General features: G+C 43.9%; 1 long non-coding RNA gene across 4 annotated transcripts in view; it reads right to left on the reverse strand.

The window, feature by feature from the left end:
* The window catches only part of LOC116592740, a 150,053-nt gene that overhangs the window by 77,307 nt on the left and 55,923 nt on the right, over positions 1–16,823 (reverse strand). For all 4 annotated transcript variants that reach the window (XR_004286597.1, XR_004286600.1, XR_004286598.1 and 1 more), the window contains exons 2-3: positions 8,583–8,657; positions 1,095–1,185 (exon numbers count right to left, since the gene is read on the reverse strand). This is a non-coding gene — a long non-coding RNA (uncharacterized LOC116592740). The remainder of the gene's footprint in view (positions 1–1,094; positions 1,186–8,582; positions 8,658–16,823) is intronic.

A 16,823-nucleotide genomic window follows, 5' to 3' on the forward strand; every position in this document is an offset into this window, starting at 1 on the left:
ATGTCATCAGAAACTTTTTACAGAACACAATTTTCATATTTAACTTCTAAAGTGTGGAACAATGAGACAGATTCGTGGGTAACTCTGTTAGTGCTATTCAATTTTCTCTTTTACGTCCACAGCAGGGAAATTAAATAAGCCCTGAAGTGGTCCTTAGGAAAAATATAAGAACAGTCACTGTGTCTCCGAAGGATTCAAGGGCTTCTGAAGTTTTACATTAATACTAATTCTGTCAACTTGTCTTCCTTCAGTATTTACAATCGCGGCTTTCACTAAAACAGCAGAATGCTCTGCAAGAAAGTGATTAGGTCACACAAAACTGCATTCTAGTGACCAGGGGAAAAAAGCCCTCCCACAGGGAGGACCAGTAGCACTGGCAGCAGCAAAAAGACGCCCCTCAGGAAGGTCTAGGGCAGCAGACTGGGCACTGTCCAGGACACAGGACACAGTGTGAGATACCCTCGGAGTGCCCAGTAAGGACGAGGGACAACTTTGAAAGGAGACATCAAGGTGACACTGAGGGTCCCATTTGACCAGGCAGAGAAAGATCCCAGGGAGAGTCAGGACATGGAGCCAGATATGGAGATTCACATAAGCACACAGATAACAATTTACATACCAGGTTTGACAATGGTTAACATTCATTCATGCCTGAGCCTGAAAACCCAAACCTAACAAATTACCATTTAAAAATTTATAATGAAAAATGTCTAAAAATTATTATAATGTCTCTGTGCAGCAGGAATAAGCGACAGGCTTTTTACTTTTTACCTTACACACTTCTGACTCATTTTAATTTCTTAAAATAAGAATATAGAGCCTGCACAATAAAATATTAAAAGATAAAGGGCTACCATTGCACAAATGAAGCATACAGTTCTCTAGGAGTTCAGTAAAATTTGTTTTAAATTGGTCATGGAGCATAACAAAAATGGCTATCAAGAAGAAAAAAAAATCTTCTCAACCTTAGGTTAGGTTTTAATTTAAATCAAGCTAGTTTCTAAATTCACCTAAAACAAAACACCCACTCTACTCATCCACTGCCTGTTTTTAATTTCTACCCAAAGTGTTTGCATCTTTAGTAGTTCACTGACCTTGGAACTGCTTTCTTCCGACACTTCTCCCTCATTGGTTTGCATGGGAACAGACTCTGTGCAAAACTCTGCAGAAACACACAAATACTGCCTAAAAGAGGGAAGAAGAGAGAAAAAAAGGAATTTAGTACACACATCTTTGGTAAGAAGGGAAGGAGAGAGGTAAGGCAATTTTCCCCCACCTTAGGGGAGGATAGTTAGATAGGGGAAGGTAGTCATTGACGACACTGGGATATTAAACAGTTCTATATTTCCTTCTTCTTTTTTCTTGATTTTTGGCAGAGGTGACAGTGAAAATCTTCAGTAATTCCTGCAGTACAATCAGTGACCTAAAAGGATGCCCACCTCTGTAAAGCAGTGGGCCAGTTGTTAGGCTGTAGCCAGTCATACTGTCTGCATATTACAATAAGCTACTGGAACTGGCTGGGTTTATAATTTATGTTCAATATTTGTGGGATATTTTATAACTGAAATTACAGTACATGCTAATGGTAGATCCTACTTTTTAAAGAGGTTCTGCTGGGCGCCTGGGTGGCTCAGTGTGTTAAGCCGCTGCCTTCGGCTCAGGTCATGATCTCAGGGTCCTGGGATCGAGTCCCGCATCGGGCTCTCTGCTCAGCAGGGAGCCTGCTTCCCTCTCTCTCTCTCTCTCTCTGCCTGCCTCTCCATCTACTTGTGATCTCTCTCTCTGTCAAATAAATAATAAATAAAATCTTTTTAAAAAAATAAATAAATAAAGAGATTCTGCTTAATAAGCTAAATATCAGTTAATTTATTTTTACATGAGAACAGGCTGTCCTAGGGCAAAACAATAAAAAGTAGTAATGTTTCCTCTAAGAATAAAATGAGTCAAGTTAGTTAAATTTTATTAATTAAAATGAGGAAACTAAGAAAAGTGTATGTAACATTCAAATTTTTATTCAATATGGAATTCCGGAGGAATAATTACTCAAACTGACACAAAACAAATCTCCATTACATTACAGGTAACCAATGTTTAAAAACCCTTCTAATACTTAAAAGGTTCATACCTACAAAATATAAAAGCTAGGATGTGTGTGTGCAGAGAATTTCTTTATAAACGCAGCAGCCTAGAGGTCTAGTGTGGGAATGTCTCTTCATCTGTTGGGCGGGAAAGGAGAACCTAGTACCGTGCTCACCTAATGAGGTTTCTTGGGAACCAGTGCGTATTTATGTGCCATGAAATGTCAAACTGGTAGAGTGGGAGCTCTGTTAATCGTACACTCGCTCCAGATGAATTAATACTGCCCGTTCCCTCTGTGAAACAGATGCTCACAGCAAGGGAAACAGACTTTCTCTTGCTGGTTTTGCCCCTCATCTGTTTATGAGAGTTGTGCAAAAATAAACTTGCTCTTTCTACGAAAATTAAATTGACAGCACCGGAAAAAGTCTGTAAGCTACCTAGAGGGATGTTACATGCAAACTGCTTCACCGACGTCCTTAAGTTTCATTCTGCTTTACAGATGTAGAGACCGTATTTCTTAAATGATGCATTATATGGACAGTGGACAAAGAAAGACACCCCAATGATTTCTGTGCCCGTTCCATTTGAATGTGCTGGGAAAGAGGAACTCTCCTTCACCCCTCCCGAGGCTTCCCTCCTGGCTCCTGTCCACGCGCCCAAGTTCCACCGCGGAGGATCCTTTCTGAATGGTGAGATCAGAAGGAGAAACGGGCATGTGAGCTCAGCCCCTGTCTCTTCCTTTTGGAAGCCAGCTGTCCCCAGGGAGCACGCACTTTCCTCCGCTCGAAATGCAGGACCCCCACAATGATCTGGGACGAGGTAAGCCTGCTGAATATTGAGTTCGGTGCTAGGAAGTTCACTTGCCTACAGATGTAAGCCACATTCTCCTATATAGATTTATTTGTAACAGAGATGATATTTTGGTCTTTCAAATGCCCTGCTCTTTTATCTTATTTCTCACTTGGTATAGAACTCAGCCAAGGGAAAAAGACTGCTATTTACTGGGTCTCTCAAAGATCCTAATATCTGGTACATGAGACTAAAGTTTTGATAAACACACATGAAGGGAAATTTGGGGAGTGAATGCATGTGGAATTTCTTTTCTTTCTTTCTTTCTTTCTTTTTTTTTTAAGATTATTTATTTATTTATTTATTTGACAGATAGAGAGAGAGCATAAGTAGACAGAGCGGCAGGCAGAGGGAAGGAAGAGAGAGAAGCAGGCTCTCCGCTGAGCAAGGAGCCCGATGTGGGGATCGATCCCGGGACCCCTGGAATCATGACCTGAGCTGAAGGCAGCTGCTCAACCAAATGAGCCACCCAGGCGCACGCATGTGGAATTTCTAAGGCTTCAGTTAGGGCAGGACTTTGGGCCTTGGTCTTTTTAACGAGGGAGCGATGTGTTTTAATCTTGCAGAGGTTTACATGAGGCCAGAGTTTTACTTGCAGAGGTTTACATGAGCCAGAGTTTTTGCTGTCATACACCAGCTTTACACTATTGAGGCCGAATTAGAAGTTTATAAACCACAAGCCACATTGTATTTTGACATTAATGATGACTGTAGTTATGGTAACTCTGTCTTCAGGTAAGTGGCTATTTCTATACAGACAAGACTGAATATGCCAGGCACACAAACCTTGGCAAAGGCTTGGGGGCTTTGCTGGCCACAGCAAGGAAAGAAGCCACAGTCTGGTGGTGGCGGTACTGAGGCTCATCTACATGTCAGCTGTGCAAGTGGCCTCAGCATACATGGGCCACTCTGGCCCAGCAAGCAAATGCTAGCCGTGCTGGCCTCAGCAAAGGGAACAGGGCATTAGCAGGCTTGGTTGGCTTCAAAGTACAGAAGGCTGCTGCCTGACCTTGAATTATGCAGGCACAGCTTTTCCTAAGCAGGCACGGCTGAGGCAAAGATTAGACTGTAGGGAAAAGAGACTTTTTTCATACAGGCTCTTTAGATATTAATGAGTGGAACAATTATTTGCTTGCTGCACATAAGCTGCAAGGCAGCTGAACGTCAAACGGCACATGTGCTACAAAATGGGTGAAGTTCTACGTTTAAATTGTTCGTGCTCGGCTTACACAGGCAGTCCGAAGGCGAAACGGAAATTGAAGAGTTGTCTCACTATACTCATAAAAGGCAGGGAGCCAGGGAACTTACGGAGGAAGGGAAGGAACTTGGTAACTGGGGACACCACTACTATAAATCCCTAAATATTGCAAAAAGAAGGTGATACTTCAAGGATTAATTTTTAAAGCAGAAGTCTGTACACTGGCTGGGTTTTTTTGAGATATGGTAAAGGCCCAGTTCCAAATTTAACCTCCTGCTGGCAGATTTTTCCAAATCGGGTGGAAGTGTCCAAGTCGTGGATTCTGCACACTGGCATGGGGTAACCGGATACCCTGGAGAGCCCCAAACCAAGAGGACCTCACCCATCCTCCCTCAGACACCAAGGTGGCAAGACTGAGTACAGCGTTCTGAGAACATACTTTTATCAGAAATTACTGCTCGTGGGCAGGAGGCAGGCTTACTTTCTGAATCTGGCGGCTATGGGGAGAGTGCTCAAACAATTTTGTTTAGTCTTGGAGTTTGTATAATTTATATGCTGTGCTGATCCATTTTAGGATCTCCTGGGGGGCAAAATCCTATTTTGTCTATCAATTTTGCCCAAGAAAATACCCAAGAGAAGAGTGGTAGTGGGGGTCTGTCCTCTTGAAAGTGGGAGCAGGAGTGTCTTGAGATGTCCCCCCTCCCATCCTAGAGGGGAGGGACAGAGCCGACGTGACCTGGATTACTACTTAAGACCCATGTGCTAGGAGACAAGAGCCACTGTGTGTTAGGGGAGGAGAACTTGCCCACTCTAGACATTTCCTTCCACGTGAGACCACATCCCTTTACTACTGTTAGCCTTATACTCCCGACACATGCTGTCAGGGTGAAGTGCCTTGTTTGGTCAGTGAGTCTGGAAGGAGAAACTGGGCCTGCACAGTCCAGCACCCCCCTAGGCCCTTCCTGTGGCAGCACCTATTCTGCTCTGCTCCTTCCTTTTCCTAGGAGGCAGAGGTCTGTCCATGACTAGTCTTGCTGGGTGAGGAAGCCTGTTAAGTTTCAGAGCCGAGTATTAGAAAGCTGACTTGCTGTTAGACACAAGCTGATTCTATGTCAACTTGAATGGTAATAAAAGTGAAAATCTGTTCTCCACCTGCCTTACTCCTTTATCCTATGTCTGTGGTTCAGAACTCACTCAGGGGAGAGAATGTTTTCTATCAGGTCCTCTTCAATTCCAGGTTATATATGGAAAGTCTTCTCTTCAGAATTAAGTTTTCTGTATCCGTCTTATCTTCCCAATTATCCCATTACCATTGGATACGAATAGCAGACTTTTACTTTATAAACTTTTCAACTGTTTTTAGCTACTTCCCAAACACACACTATCCCCCACTTCACTCAGGCAAACCTTCTCTCCACTCTCTCCACACAACTTGCTAATTTAATTTCTTTTTTAAAAAAATTTAATTTAGGGGCGCCTGGGTGGCTCAGTGGGTTAAGCCTCTGCCTTTGGCTCTGGTCATGATCTCAGGGTTCTGGGATCGAGCCCCACATCGGGCTCTCTGTTCAGCAGGGAGCCTGTTTCCCCCTCTTGCTCTCTGCCTGCCTCTTTGCCTACTTGTGATCTCTGTCCGTCAAATAAATTAATAAAATCTTTAAAAAATTTTTTAGTTTAAATTCAATTTAATTCACATATACTGTATTATTAGTTTCACATTTAATTTCTATCTATGCAGTCCATGCCCCATTTGAAAACCCTTCCCCTCACCACCAATCCACATCTCTCCCCTTCCAATATCCAGTAAATTTTTATTTCTAAAAATCTTTTCTGATTAATACCATATAGTCTCCCTACTTACTACACATCATTTTTCTTGTGTATGGTTTTGGACCTAATCTTACTTTTTTTTTTTTTTAAGATTTTATTTATTTATTTGACAGACAGAGATCACAAGCAGACAGCGAGGGAAGCAGAGAGAGAGAGGAGGAAGCAGGCTCCCTGCTGAGCAGAGAGCCTGCTGCAGGGCTCGACCCCAGGATTATGACCCGAGATGAAGGCAGAGACTTTAACCCACTGAGCCACCCAGGCACCCCTATTCTTAATTTTTCTAAAGGAGTTTCTTTCTTTTTTTTTTTTTTTTTTTTAAAGATTTTATTTATTTATTTGACAGACAGAGATCACAAGTAGGCAGAGAGTCAGGCAGAGAGAGAGAGAGTGAAAGAGAGAAGCAGGCTTCCTGCTGAGCAGAGAGCCCATGCGGGGCTTGATCCCAGGATTCTGAGAGCATGACCCAAGCTGAAGGCAGAGGCTTAACCCACTGAGCCACCCAGACGCCCCTCTAAAGGAGTTTCTTGAAAAAACCTTGGTGATACTCCTGTGAAACCACAGCTTATAGTTTAGTCTACATTGTGAATTTTACTGCCCTTCTGACAAAATGGAAGGAGAATGAAGTAGGCCGTGCAGAAGTATGAGGTTGAACTCTGGGTTCCACTTGGGAAGTGACAAAGGGACCAGTTACTGGTGCTAAGAGAGTGATGAAAAAGTCAAGGTAAAGCCCACTTCTGTGAAAATTCACTGGAGGGCCGAACAAGTGGCAGCAAAGCTGTCAAAGATGACGTGACAACATGAGCATCTCATTTCTGCTCCGGCACATGATGTCATCTCAGAGCTGTCACCAGCTTGCTATATGTGGTAGCGACTGGCAGTCTTGACCTGGCAGTGCTTTAGCACACACGGAACAGGACTTAACAGATGTTAACGACAAACATGAGTAAAACCGTACATCACACCGCATCCAGGCTAGGTCTCCTCTCCAAGGTGGCAAATGTATTCCCACCTTGCAAGTTCTCCAGGATCTAGCCCTCACCGGTCTCTCCCGTGTCATCGGCCAGACCTCTTTTTCCCTTTGCTCCCGTCATAATGAACTGCTTACAGGTTTCACAAATATGCCAGATTATTTCCGGGTTCCATGTTTTTGTTCATACTACTCCTTCTGCCTTTCCCTCCCCTGGTACCACCAGAGAACACCCTCCTCTCATCATTCAAGACTCAGCTTTTCAAAAGTATTTCCTGATCCATCTCTGCGCAGAACTGATGAGTCCTTCCTCCGTGTCCCCCGAGGATCTTACTGGAATTCTATTATTCTATTATATTATCTATTATCCTATTATTCCTGTGATGCTCTACTGACTTTACTTGCTTACACAGATGCCTCCCTTATGACACTGTCAACCCTTTGCCACCGGACACTAGATCTCGTTAATGTCTATACTCATAGGTTACTTAAAACTGTATACCTGGAATGTAATAGTCAATAAATTTCTATATAGGAAGGACCGAATTAATTAACTAAAGTCCTTTTTATTTAAACTGCAATTTGAAATTCTATCAGTTCAATAGCTATTTCCTGGGTCCCTACCACACACCCAGTGAAGCTCAGCAGGAGAGCTCCAGGAGAAGAGCTTTGGCTTTGAAGGAGCAGAATCATTCATAATTCTTTGTCAGTTATTAACTGTGTAATCCTGGGCACTTAACGCTCTAATCTTCATTATTTTCATCCATAAAACTGGTCAGGAGGAGGTGTTACAAGGATTAAAGAAGTAACATATGCACAGCGCTTGGTAAGGTGTCCGGGAGCAGCCAACAGGCACTGAAGAAACAGTTTGTTCCTTTCCAAGAAGTCTCAAAGGGTTTACAGACTAGAAAAGGAGACAGAGACAAATAAATATCTAATATAAAATACTGAATACTGTATCATGGTCGCGGGAATGGGTGTACCTAGAATACAGATGAGAAAGAAATTCTGCCAAGGTGGCCCAGAAGAGGGGACGATAGAAAAGATGCGAGAAAGAGCAGTGGGGAGCTGTGGATAGCTGCAAAAGCGTCCACCAAGGCACAAAGCCGAGAAAAAGAATTATGTATTTGGGAAACAGAAAATGGCCCAGTAGGGCGTACAACAGATAGGGGGCACTAGAAAAGCAGCCAGAAGCACTGATGGGCATTAGGTTCTCAAGCAGTTTGTAGGATGGCAGCTGTAGCAGCTGAAAGCCCCGAGAGCTGCTGGAGCACAGGAGTGACTGAGTGAACACCTCATTCTGAAAGCTGGTCCTGGCAGTACTGCGGACGACAGACTGGAGTGAGGACAGACTAGAGGCAGTGAAGCTAGGAATACACTCACGGAATACTGTGCAATTGCTAAATCCTAATAACAAATTCTAGCTTTATAAAAGGATGAGGCACCACGTGTTACTATCAATCATTTGGACTGATGTGCTTTTTAAAGGGACCTACTGAAGGAGAAATGCAGAGAGCCGCTGTGATGGCCACTTTCCATATCCTCGTGGAACGACCCGGGAAAGGAGCAATAGCGTCAACATGTACTTTTCTTCTTTTTAAGATAAAGACTCTCCCATTTCACTGCCAATACATCGTGGATTGAAATTTTTTAAAAACTTACCTTTGACAGTATCCTGGGGCAACACGAACCCGTGAAGATGAGGCTAGACTACATTCAGTGCAAAAAACCCAAACCCTGAAAAGAGAGAAAAACCACAATGAGGGGCGTGCTCACGGCGAGATGCCATGGGGGGGCGGTGGGGCTCAGCTCCGAGTCGGGCAGAATCGCACTAATTCAGGCCCTTCCATCCACCAGCTATCGACGGTTGGGCCAATGCCCTAAGCTCTCAAGCCTCAGCTTCCTCATTCAACACAGAACGGCAACAGCACCTTCTTCACGGCATTCGTTGGAAGTTTAAATGGAATATGTGTAAAACAGTACAGGGCAGGGCACCCACCACATGCTCAATAAAGAATGTGAGCGGAGGGGCGTCTGGAGGGCTCAGCTGGTATAACATCGACTTGGTTTAAGCTTAGCTCAGCTCATGATTTCAGGGTCGTGAGGTTCCACGCTCAGTACTGAGCTGGCTTGAGATTCCCTCTCCCTCCCTATGCTTGCACGTTCTCTCTAGATAAATGAATGAATGAATGAAGAAAGAAAGAAAATCTCTAAAAAACCCCAGAAATACCTTCTGAAGGAACACCAAAACCCGTATTAAACCTTTATTATTGATTTTGCCTTACGTGTTCTACCAGAAAAATGCCAAGTTCCCTTTTCAACTTCTCCATTAGACGCGAGGATGTCTCATAACCACTTTGGATTCATCGCATCCCAAACGGTCCTCTTCATCCCCTGCCTGAACCTCATTCTTCAGTCCCCACTGTCTTATCAAGGGCACCACCCTCTGCCCTGTGCTTGGGTCAGCACCTCAGGGCGATCCTGGATTTCTCCCCCTATCCCAGGCCCCTCACAGCCTCATCAGCAATCCTGTCATTTCAGATTCACAGCGTGTGAATTCTCCACTTCCGCTGCCATTATCATTCCTCGCTAGCGGAGGCAGCTTGGCTAGTCTCCCGCCCCTGCTCTTGCTCCTCCCCCGTCCGCTCCCAAATAATGGCTGGAAGGACCTCGTCAAAATCAAGCTGCATCACAGCAAGCTGCTAATGGATGCAGTGAAAACTGTATTTATGTCCTGACAGAATGTCTCTCTCTTTGTATTTATGAAATACATCTGTACACATCTGGACACACAGATGTGCGAATATGTATGAAATGAAAGCCACAACATATTCGACATTTAGAGGTCCCAAGCCAGTCCCTTCATTTTGCAATGGCAGAAACAAATGCCAGAAGGAGATCTGCTCAAGTCTGGACCTCTGTGTGTGTGCAAAAGTGGTCAAAAGAATGCTGGACAAGCCCTAGGAAACTCATCTGTGATTAGCGTCTGCACTGCTGTCAGAAAACCTGTCACTGTTTGGAAGTTGGGCCCTTGGTTTCACAATCAGCTTAAACGTTTCTGTCCAAGAGGGGTGCCTGGGTGGCTCAGTGGGTTAAGCCTCTGCCTTCAGCTCAGGTCATGATCTCAGGGTCCTGGGATGGAGCCCCACATCGGGATCTCTGCTTGGCAGGGAGCCTGCTTCCTCCTCTCTCTCTGCCTGTCTCTCTGTCTACTTTTGATCTCTGTCGAATAAATAAATAAAATCTTAAAAAAAAATGTTTCTGTCCAAGAAAATGTATTCTGTCCCCACGGCTGCAGACTACGAGTTCCAGCTTTAGTTCCACATCACATCTTAGTATTTGAGATGGTGCTTCAGGGAATCTTGAAAGCATCTTGCTGCCCTCTTATCTATCAGCACTTCTCCCTTCGTTTATTTTTTTAGCAGTGTTTGAATAAATAAATCTCGGATGGAATTGCACTATGATGAGTATTAGTGATATTTTAATCATTATCCCTATTCTCCTACGATACACACCGTTACCCCAGCCATCTTCTGTTCTAAAAAGCAAACGCGACCTCTGAGTAAATTGCTGCCAAGATTCAGTCAATAATTACCCATTACCTTTAAGGTAAAATTCAAGATCTCTCTACCTCTATCATCACTTCATATCCTCCTCACAGGGACTGTGCATGGTTTCCTTGCCTGAAATACACGCACTGAGGGCCCTTTGCTTAATTCCCATCTACTCCTCTTGTAAGATCTGCCTCCGGAATTATCTCATGAAAGTTTTCTGTACTGTCCTTAGCTACACTAAGTGTCCCTCCTCTGAGATATACCATACAATGCGGGTAGTGTCTGAGGGTCTGCTTTCTACACTCAACGGGGGCTTCTTGACAACAAGGGCTCTCTGCGTCTTACCCATCTTAGAATTTGGTATCCAGCAGGATAAACAAGCTGAACTTAATCCCGACAGCCTCCCAATAACTCAGCACTTCAGTGTGGAGCCCTCCCCGTTAAATGGCACCAGGAAAAGCTGAAGGAGCGGGCTGGAACCTCCCAGACGGGTCTGGCCCTCATGGAGGACATGAGCTATGTGGTTATGCGTGACCCTCAGCACCTCAGAAAAAGATTCAATTCTTTCATGTTTTGTCACCTACAGATTGTCAAGAGAACAACCCTGACTAATTTTCAGTTCTCTATCCTGATTAGTTTCTGCCCAGGCTAACCATGACTTCTCTAGACTTACCAGTTGTCTAAACTCTGTACCAACTTCATAAAGTAGCCCACCATCACGTATCTTGTTAACAAACAAGCTTAGGACACTAGTTCAGTCCTTTGCCTGCTTGGCTGGTGGGCTCAGATGCCTGCCTGTGTTCAGTGAGGGGAAAAGGAGCTGAAGCAGAGGAGAGGCAGGCGAAGGAAACTGGGCAATTTCCAAGCACTCTAGAAACCAGTTTTTACAGAACGGTTTCCCTAGCTTCTCTGCAGGGCTGTGAACCTCCTTTATCAGATGCACTTGTACTTAAGACAAAGATAACATTTGATTCTAAAATCAACATTTGGAATTATCTTGAAGTTATCTACAGCACTGTTTTCCTTCTAAGGTACGAGTAATGGCAAATTCCTTCAAAACATCATTTTGAAATGTTCGGAACTGCACTGTAACCCTACCATCGGATTGTATACAGCCACAGCACTAAACTATTTGAAGCATTCCAGTTTGCTCTCTTGCAGAGCAACCAGACTGGCTTTGAGATCCACACGCAGCTGGGAAGGTTTCATGGGTCTTGAACTAAATCACAACTAGGCCCTGCTAAACTTCAAGTAGACTTCAAGAGCTCCTCCAAGCCCACTACCTAATTGAACTCATGGGATGCAATCAAGCCTACATCTTTCCTAGGAAAGAAGGACATTTCCAATAAATTATATTCACTTTACTACTTTAATATGGCATAGTTTTAATTTTCAAATGTGATTATTCAGCCTAATTCTCATTTTAAAAAATTCAAGCGATATGGATAAGGCTCTTCCTTGATCACAGTCCCCTCGCCTCTACCCTCACCCAGGACTCCCCACTGTTATCAGTTTAATTTCCAGGCATAATTCTGGGATTTAGACTATTAAGAATATACAGTTCAGGGTGCCTGGGTAGCTTAGTTGGTTGAGTATCGGACTCTTGGTTTCAGCTCAGGTCATGATCTTGGGATCGTGGATTGAGCCCTGTGCTGGGTTCTATGCTCAGAGGGGAATCTGCTTGGGATTCTGCCCCTCCCTCTCCTTCTGCCCCACTCCTCACCTTGCTCACAAACACTCTAAAATAATAAAATAAATCTTAAAAAAAAAAAAAAAAAAGAGGGATGCCTGGTTGACTCAGTCAGTTAAGCATCTGCTTTTGGCTCAGGTCACGATCCCAGAGTCCTGGGATCTGAGTCCCGCACTGAGCTCCTCGCTCAGCAGGGAGCCTGCTTCTCCCCCTGCTTGCTGGTACTCTCCCTGCTTGTGTGCTTGCTTTCTCTCTCTATCTCGCTGACAAATAAATAAAACATTAAAAAAAAAAAAAAAGGAATACACAGTTCACCCTTGAACAACATGAGTTTGAACAGTGTAGGCTCATTTCTATGTAGATATTTTAATAGGACAGTTCTAAAAATGCATTTCCCCCCTTATGATTATCTTCGAAACACTTTCTTTTCTCTAGCTTACTTTATTGTAAGAATGCAGTATGTAATACATATGAAATACAAAATAAGTGTTAATTGACTGCTTATATTATTGGTAGGCTTCCAGTCAATAATTAGTTAAGTTTTGGGGGAGGCCAAAGTTATACACAGATTTCCAGCTGCACAGGGGGTCAGGCATCCCTGGCCCCTGCGCTGCTCGGGGGTCAAGCATACTATAAACTTTTAACTCAGTCATAAGTAACGCTGAAAGCCCTGACCACTTACGTCATTGGCAACGGGCCTGACTTCAAGCAAGATGTCTGGAAGAGGCATCTTAAGTGAAGCAGCAGATGTGAGCGTGGAGCAAAACACCAGCAAGGGAGCCGGAAAGGCCTTTCCAGGAGGCGAGCCCAGATGCCAGGACAATCGTGGCTGATAGGAGGGTACCACATGTCCAGCTCTATAAGCAGGGCACCCAGCCCAAGTGGGCGAGAAGGAACGGATTTAATTAAATGACACAAAGGGGCTCCTGGGTGGCTCAGTCGTTAAGAGTCCGCCTTTGGCTCAGGTCGTGATCCCAGGGTTCTGGGATCAAGCCCCACATTGAGCTCCCTGGTCAGCGGGAAGCCTGCTTCTCCCTCTCCCACTCCCCCTGCTTGTGTTCCCTCTCTCGCTGTGTTTCTCCCTCTGTCAAAAAAAATAATAAATAAATAAATAAATAAAATCATGAAAAAAAATTAAGTAACACAAATAATAATATCAAAAGCCCAAGCCGCACAGGTGGAGGAGATGGGCTGCTTGCAGGCAGATGGGTTTACTTACCTGCCAATACACAAGCCTTATGATTGTTCCAAGATCTGGAAATGTTACCTGTGCAGTTTCAGGTCACCTCTACTTAAGTTCAACACTTTAGAAGTTCTGTAAGATGTTCCAGTCTGCACATTCTGAATACCATCTTCTTTAATCCTAAAGTCTCCTCTAGCTTTCGTACCCTCCCTTACCTCTCATTCGCTTATTAATCATTGCAATAGGACATCTTCCCCTATCAATCCCATTATCAAATACAATGGCTATCATTCAATTGTTTTTGTTTTAACCTCTCTTTCACATTTAAAAATCAGAATGACCTGAAGGCCTCAACATTTGGGTGACCCTTTCCTATCTTGTTATCAAGGACACTGCAGATCCAGGGGCAGTGGAGCATGAGACTTCTGATCTCAGGGTTGTGAGTTGGAGCCCCGTGTTGTAGAGCTTACTTAACGGTAAAATGTTAAAAAAAATAAAAAATAAAAAAAGATAGTGCAGATGCAGTCACTGAGCCAGGGGTACCTTGTTTTAGTTGCTGGTCTCTTAGCTGGGCCTGGTCCTCCTGTCTCCCTGGGCTTGCAGCCTGCCCCAGGCCTTTGTCAACGCTGCTGATTTTCAGATTCACAACGGAGCAGAGGGTTGCTGGGTGAGGAGCTGCTGCCTCTGCACATGGGGGCAGGGGTACACGTGTTGTGGTGGGGCAACCAAATCAACTCCTGAGTTCAAGGATTGAGGCCAATTCTGATACCAAACTGTCATAGATCATGTCCCTTTACCCCACAGAAGGAGCCAAATTCATTACTTGTGCCACCTCTTACACCATTTCTTTGCAGACTCTTACTAGAGAATCTTTCTCTGCTCGTCCTTTCATTACTGGTATGTTCTATGGGAGTTACAGCCTTCCCTTTCCCTCTTTGTTATACACATGCATCTTTATCTTCCCCCATAGATTCAACTCCTATCTATGTCTTGAAAACTCCCAATCTCTGTCATCCTGACTTTTCTTACCATCTTCAAAGCCTTCTATAAACTGCCCAAGGTCAATGCTCTTTGCCTCATGTTCCACAGGTCCCTAAAATGCAACACACCTAAAACTTCATAATCTTCCCTCAAACTCTGTTCTTCTCCTTCTGCCTCACTTGGGAATACTGTCGTCCCACTCAAGTAAAAAAACCTGGCACCGTCATCTGTATCTTCTTCTCACCTAACTCTGTCAGTTAGTTCAGGATGTACTTTCTTCCCTATTCCTACTACCACTGCATTAGTTCTGGCAGTTTCTCACTAGATTTATTCCATTTTTTTACACCCTCAAGACCCTTGTACCCCCACTGCCATCAGAATTGCCTTTATAAAGTGCAACGTCCATCTTCCAGACAAAATCCAATTCTCACTAGGTGGTCTCCGAAGCCCAGGACCTGCTCCCCTCTCAGCTCCATCTCACAACATCACACTGCTTTCAGTTTTCTTTAAACACCACAAGGCTTCACGAGCCAGTGACTTTGTATATACTGTTTCTACTTGGACTGCCTTCCTGCTCACAAGGCAAATTTCTTCCCCACCTTCAAGATGCAGGTATAGGAAAACATCTTCTAGGAAGGCTTTCTTAATGCCGCACTTTTTTTTTTCTTTTAAGATTTTATTTATCTATCCGAGGGGTTGGGGGCAGGGAGGGAAAGAGAGAGAGAAAGCATGAGAGAGGAGAAGGTCGGAGGGAGAAGCAGACTCCCTGCAGGGCTGGGAGCTGGATGCGGGACTCGATCCTGAGACTCCGGGATTATGACCTGAGCTGAAGGCAGTTGCTTAACCAACTGAGCCACCCAGGCGCCCCTTAATGCCACACTCTTGCCACAGGTGGTCTGGATGGGAACTTGTTCTGAGTTAGCGACAACTGGTATATATTTCCACTAGGCTTGTTTATGTTGTACAGACTACTGAAGGCAGCATGTGAGTCTTCTTTACTACTGTATCATCATTTAAAACAGCGGCAGCGTACAGAACAGGCCTCTCAGCGCAGAGGGCTACTTGTGCGGGACCCCTAGACTTCCAGAGAGAAGCTGTGAAGGAAACTCTGGGACTGACAGGTCCATGGCACAAAAGTGTTACATTTATTCATGTATTCTGTAAGTCAAGGATGGCTGCCTAAGAAAAATAAGCTCAGTCTGAAGCCGGGATGAAGAAAAGGGTATGGGCTCACTTTTAGCTACGTATTCAGTGGGGTCAACTAATGCCTTCTAGCTTAGTCTAGGAAGACCTGTCAATCCTTTAACAGATGGGTCTTCAGAAGTAACCTAAACACAAGCAGGCACCACTTGGAGGTGGGGGTGGGGACGGTAGGGAATGATGACTGCTGGCTACAGGAACAGCAGAGGCAGCTACTGAAACAGCAGAGTCAACTCGGCCCGCTTTACTGAATGCTTACTAAGCGCCCAGCGTGATGCTCGCGGTTTCAGAGCAAGGGGCTATGGCCAGGTTTTACTGCCATTGTTGGTCGCATCAGAATTAAACAGATTAACATGTTCAGTTTTTATTCCAAATTTACAGATGAATCATGATCAAAAAGGCTTTATTCTTTTTCCATAGTGTATATTAATTTGATGTAGGCGTTTTTTTTTAATCAAATAGCTATTTCTATTAAAGTTCACAAAATTTTAAATGCATTCACCAATAAAACCAGTAAGTTAGGGAAATTTTAATATTTATATTGGAGATGATAATAAAATGGATAACCATTAACCGATAACCACCATTTTTTTTTTAAAGATTTTATTTATTTATTTGTCAGAGACAGAGGGAGAGAGAGCGAGCGAGCACAGACAAAGAAGCAGGCAGAGGCAGAGGGAGAAGCAGGCTCCCTGCCGAGCAAGGAGCCCGATGTGGGACTCGATCCCAGGACCCTGGGATCATGACCTGAGCCGAAGGCAGCTGCTTAACCAACTGAGCCACCCAGGCGTCCCCCGATAACCACCATTTATGCTGTGCTCAGCCAGGTACATCATGGACACCTCAAAAAACTCTCATTTAACAGATGATCCCTGTCCTCAGAGATCTGAACACTACTGATAAGGAGAAGAAAATCAGCACAGCAATCAATTGCACAAGAACTAAAAGCACTAAACTACGTGGCACAGAAGTTAAGACAACTCAGAGAAAACAATGAGCCAGACAATCAGAACAGGACAGCCTTCAGAGAGAAACTAGGAGTCCAGCAGAACTGACAGGACTTAAAGCTGTGATTCGCAAACGTTTTATAGCCTAAGGATCTCGTTACAATTCCAAAAAATTATTAAGGACCCTAAAGAGTGTCTGTTTATGTGGGTTAAAAATATCAGTATTTACCCATACTAAAAATTAAGGCTATGAAAAATTTAAGATATTTACTAATAAATATCCATTTAAAAATATTAATATATTATTGCACATAACATCTTTAAGTTAAAAATAGTATTTAGAGGATA

This window comes from Mustela erminea, chromosome 6 (assembly GCF_009829155.1).
Source record: "Mustela erminea isolate mMusErm1 chromosome 6, mMusErm1.Pri, whole genome shotgun sequence".
Lineage (NCBI taxonomy): Eukaryota > Metazoa > Chordata > Mammalia > Carnivora > Mustelidae > Mustela > Mustela erminea.